Below are 6,027 nucleotides of genomic sequence, written 5' to 3' on the forward strand. Positions count from 1 at the left end.
ATAAATGAGCCATTGGTTTGTTTGAGGGAGGGTACTTCTGCTTTGAAGGTCTACGGTATTAGGCTTTCCTCTAATTCCCAGACAGCTCCCCCTATTTTCTGTAACCATATATCCCATGCATTTGAGCCAACCATTGGTGAAGCTGTAAAAGTTAGACTCATTCACTTACATTAAAAATGTTTCTGTGTGGAGGTGGTCGGTGTGGGGAGACCCTAGCAGCCCGTGGGTGAGGTAACAGCGCTGTCCGTGAAGCTACACTCTGAAGTGAGACATTCGCTAGCATTCTACCGAGGACGTTTGTTATTTCTGGCAAATTAAAAACTAGAAAAGAAAATAATTTCTTACTTGGGAGAAGAAATGACAGAGACAGTTCTTTTAACGGGAGACATCAGTACCTGATAGTATCGGAGGGGAACAGCTGAATCTTAGGATTGCAGAGATGCTGAACTAACTCCCCTTAGAACAATACCACAAGCTACTGTGAGGAAACAACCTGCCCGCCGCCTCCTCCGCTCCCTGCCAAAGATGCATTTTAAAAGACCTTGGCCTAGAAAAGCAGTTCAATGCGGTGAGAGAAATCAATTTGGCCTTTGTAAGAGACAAGCCCAGCAGTCGGCACCTCTTCTTTACTTACTGCACGATTCTTTTCTATCCGTCTCTCAGAAGGCGGAACAAAACGTAGCTATATGCATTTCTCTCTGGTGGACTCCAAAGCAAACTGCTCTGAATTTCATTTCAGATAAATTCAGCAGGAAAAATCAGCCAGTTTCCCTCACCTGGCGGGATCTGCGCCTGTCATGTTCAGCAGCTTTCATAGGTAATTCTTAAAGCTGTTTAGAAATTATTCTTTTGTAGCTCTCCAGTCAACACATTCCACATTCAGTGGGGCCTAGAGCGCAGCTTGGAGTCTACAGCCTCATGGAGCCAGGTTTGCGAGGCCAGAGTGGAGTGTATGTTTATTTTTAGGGGTGCCTGGGTTGACTCCCTCTCTTCTTGAGTTCTGCTATGTTACTTGGCTGCACAGGAAAGCTTGCCGTATTATTTAGGTGTAAATAATTCTCCATGCCTTCTCAGTACAAAGTTCTGTTTAAAGCTTGCTTCCTGTGTCTGTCCAAGAACTGCTTCAAAATCAAGGCTTTGTTTTCCCCGTCTAGTAATGGCTCCTGCATTCTTCAAACAGATGCCGATACAGACCTAAATTCCTGCCTTCCCAAGAAACAGTCTCCTGGGAGCCCTCAGCTCAGGTGACCTTTGCTCTAGTGTCAGGTGCCTCTTGTGAGTTGCTCTGGTCTCCTTTCACTTCCTGGGTTCTAGAACTCTCACCTGTGCACAGCGAGGTTAGGTGCTTCTCCTCGCCTTGTTGTGGATCAACCAGATTCATAGGATGCTCTGATCAACTAGACTCACAGGATACTCGGATGGGTGCTTGATCTTTGTGGAACCAGTCACAGTGGTTTTGTTTTACATCTCCCTTGCGCCTTTGCTCACAAGTGTTGTATTTTATATGTTATTTAATAAATTAACAAGAAAGTTTCATTTTATGAGAAAAGTATCCATAATGTTCACATGGATTTAATTCATTTTTTCCCTTTTGAACAGTTAGATAACTACTTTCAGTCTTTTCCTATGCATACAGTAATATGAATGGTCTACAATATAAGCATGGCTTAATAGAATGGAAACACTTCGGTTTCAGTAAATATTTGCTAAAGCATGATTTTTAATAACAAGATTACGTAAATGCTAGTTAGTCAATTTCTAGTGGCTGGAAATTATATTATACTTCCAATATATTCTTATCTCAAGCTGCCTTTATTATTTCTATATACAAAATTTGGCTGGCATTTCAGGTTATTTGCTTATGATAAATTTAGGTTTAGAGTCAGTGGGTCAAAGGGCACAAGCATTTTTAAAGATTATTCATACTGTGTTGCCAAGTGGCTTTTGGATAAATTATTTATACTTCCATTATCACTGAATGTGATTTCCTATTTTATTACACTTTTATCAAAATTACTACTGTTTTGCTAACTTAATATGCTGAGACAATATCATATTAGTGTTTTAAATTTTTACTTCCTTTTCCCCTTTCAAGGTTTTCTTTGGGTGAGAGGTGATGGATAATAAAACCAGGGCTTTATGCCAACCTGCCAATAATGTGCTTTGCTGCCAGTCAAGTTCCAAGCAAGATTATTATTTTCTAAGTTCGTATGTTCCTGTGACTTTCTCCCCCACCCCCGTGTGTGTTCCTATGTGTGTACGTATGGGTTCACACGCACATAGGGGCCCAGTCACCACAGGCAGGTGACGTTTATGTTAATTCTGAGGATCCAAACCCCCCACAGGCAGGTGACGTTTATGTTAATTCTGAGGATCCAAACCCCTGTCCTCACGCTGCACAGCCAATGCTTTCCCTATGGCCCATCTCCCCTGCCTCAGGATTCACTTTAAAAATTTGATACAAGATCTTATTTAGATATCTAGATATATTTTATCCATATATATTTTTATTAAAAATCAGAAATATGAAGTAAAATGTTAAATTTACAATAGATTCAGCAGTTATTTTAATCTTTTGTCAATTATATCAATAGTCACAGTCTTTGCTTAATTGTATTATTTGCCATTGTCACATAGGGGTTTTATAGATTTTTTTTTAGTTAGGATTGAGTGTGCCATATTTTAAGACTATTTCCCTGGAGTGATGAGATGCCTCAGGGAGTAAAAGCACGTGCAGCCTCACCTCACAACCTGAGTTGGAGTCCCCAAACCTACATGGTGAAAAGAGGGTGTTGACTCCCGCAAGTTGTCCTCTGATTGCCACATGTACGTACATGTGAACGCACACACGCTGGGGGACTCGTTGCTACTCATTTTTGTTGTGTATTTTTTCCAGTTTTAGTTTGCTGTATGCCCACTCTATGTCATAATCATCTGACATAAGTGACATTTTGCATTTGTCTGTCATTTTCCTTCTATAGCCTTTGTACTTTGATCGTCCTTGTTCAGATATACGATATGCATTGATTACAAGTGTCCAGTTATTTAATATACTTGTACTTAATTTTTGATACTGGTGAACTTAAGTTGATTTTTTACTGGAGAAAAAAAATGCTAGCCAATTTATCAAAAAACGTATACAACTATTATTTTTCATATAGGAAATATATGATCTATTTGGATGTGTCTAATTTTTTATTTTCATGGTACTGGGGTGTTTATGCATGCCAGTCAAACTTCCCATCACTGAGCTATCTCCCCAATGACATTTTTTTTCTGAACTATCTATTCTTTTTCATCAATTCATCTGGCTCCATGTATGCTATAGTATAGCATTTTGATTTTTATAGATTTACAGTAATTTTGTTATAGAAAATGAGCATATGCAAATACAGCTCTACAATCCCATCTGCTTATCCCTCAGCTTCTATGACCGTCAGTTCACGAGCATTCTTGTTTCATATCTGCTTTTCCCAGCACTTCCTTCTCCAGTAGGCTTTTAAACAAGTCTGTGCTGTTGTAACAGTTCGTCTATAAATGTTTCAATGTGTTCACCTGAAAGACAATTTTCATTTCTTTGTTTTTCAAGACAGAGTTTCTCTGTAGCTTTGGAGCCTGTCCTGGAACTCACTCTGTAGACCAGGCTGGCCTGGAACTTACGAAGATCCTCCTGCCTTTTGGTCCCAAGCACTGGGATTAAAGGTGTGTGCCATCATACCTGGCCCTGAAAGACAATTTAAAGAGATATAGTCACAATGCTTTTTCCCCCACATCTAAAAGTCTACCAACTTATAAAGACCTGTTAGTGTGTGTGTGTGTGCGCGTGCGTGTGTGTGTGCCCTTGCACTTAGTAGACAAGTGCTCTACCAATGAGCCACATGAGCCACATTCCTGTCTCTAAAATAACTTCTTTATAACAATGTGTGATAAGCACTCATTATATTACCAATGTTTCTTACTTTAAGCTCTCATTTAAATCAGAATTCCTGTGATGTCTGTACATTGCAATTGATGTCTCTTAAGTAGCTTTTTTGCTTAAATTGCTAATAAATTTGCTTCATTTATACTGTAAAGTTTCCCAAGCATATGCAGTTTGGTTTCTCACTAGCCTCATTCTCTTCCTGTAAACTTTGAAAATAATTTCTATCATGAAGTTGCTATGAAAATGAAGAACACAAAGTCTACATATCCTGTAGTGTAATCATACTGCGCCAGTGATTGATAAATGTCATTTACACATGCAGTTGCCACTACTAATATGCTCTTGAGGCTGTTGAAACCAAATAGTAAAACCGTCTCATTATTTTGTCACTGTTGATTAAGATGCATGAACTTTTTCTTGGATCTATTATTGGGCTCATAATTTTTGGCCTCTTTTTGTTTAAAGTTTTTAAAGAAATCACCAGTTTCATTAAAGTCCTTAAAAATTTTAGTGTATCATTTTTGCATTACATTTACTTGTGATCTCTTTAAAATGTCTTTAAATCTCTCATTAAATCCAGGCACTTTTATTTCTTATTCCATTTTTAGTTTTTAAATTTGGGGGGATACTTATTTATTTTTAAGTTTGAGGTGGTAATTTCATACATGTATATAATGTATTTTGCCAACTCTCCTCATCGCCCTCTCTTATCTCCCTCCTATCCCTACCAACATCCTTCATCTTGACCAGTCTCCTCCCCAGATTCATAACTTTCAGTTTTGTTTAATGACCCATTTAATGTAACCAGAGCCATGGTTTAATCCAATTTAACTCCTGGATTGGAAGTATCTATCAGAGCCTGGTAGGGTCATCAGTGGGCTCACAACTGAAGGCAATGATGCTCCACACCCCTGCCCTAAATCTGCCATAGCAGATAGTGTGGCAGAGAGGTCATGCTCCTCCATCACACGTGGCTGTTAGTGGGCCCTTATTGTGCAGATCCAGCTGCAAGGAGTCTGATTGGATGGTCATATCTTACCCAGAAGATGCCTTTCTCCCTGTTTTCTGGTTCTCGATTCTTCTGCAATATTCTTTGAGCTTCATAGAGGATGGTATAAGTGTCTTGTTTAGGAGTAAGCACATCCCTACCCTTTGTTTCTATCACCTGTACGTCCAAGAATCTCTGCCTTCATCACCGTGCACTGGAAATCCAGAGTACTCTCCTTAAGTCAGAGAATAGCATTTGTCTATGGCTATAAGGATCAATATTTAGAAGACAGCTGGACATTTTACATTTTATCATCCTAGAGCCTTCAGGGCAACATGACTACTTCTTAGGACAATTACATATGATGAAAATCATGAATCATAAATCGGGTCACTAATGTTCCTTTGTAGAATAAGTGTGTGCATGTGCAAAGAGGTCCTTTCCTCTCATATCTAGGCTTTAAAACCTGTTAGGTTTGGTTCCAAATTATCAAGTTTATTGTGCTGGTTTGAAAGAAAATGGCTCCCAAAGGCAGTGGCACTATTAAGAGCTGTGGCGTTCTTGGAGTAGGTATGGCCCTGTTGGAGGACGTGTGGCACTGTGAAGGCAGGTTTTGAAGTCTCATATCTATACTAATGCCATGCCCAATATCTCAGACTACTTTCTGTTGCCTGAATATTGAGATGTAAAACTTTCTGCTCCTTCTTTAGCCCATGTCTACCTGTGTGCTGTGTTGCTTCCAATCATGATGCTAATGGATTAAACCTCTGAACTGTAATATGTGAGCCATCCCAAATAATTGTTTTCCTTTATTAAGAGTTGTTGTGCACATGGTGTCTCCACATAGTGATAGAAACCCTTACTAAGATAAGTTGCTGGTACTGGGAGTGGGGTATTACTATGAAAGGCCTGACCATGCTTTTGTTCAGAGGAATTTGGACTTTGGGTTAGGAAAGTAGTGGTGTTGTAATTTGAAAAAAGTGGAATAGGAGCGAAAGATGTCACGTAACAGGGTTCAGGTAGAGAGGTTTTTTTTATGGGGGGAGTGAGTGGGGAAAAGGAGGAGAGGGGAAACTGATCTCTGGGGACAGGAGTGGCAGGAGAGAGAGAGAGAGAG

The sequence above is a fragment of the Microtus ochrogaster genome, unplaced genomic scaffold (genome assembly GCF_000317375.1).
Source record: "Microtus ochrogaster isolate Prairie Vole_2 unplaced genomic scaffold, MicOch1.0 UNK25, whole genome shotgun sequence".
Classification (NCBI taxonomy): domain Eukaryota; kingdom Metazoa; phylum Chordata; class Mammalia; order Rodentia; family Cricetidae; genus Microtus; species Microtus ochrogaster.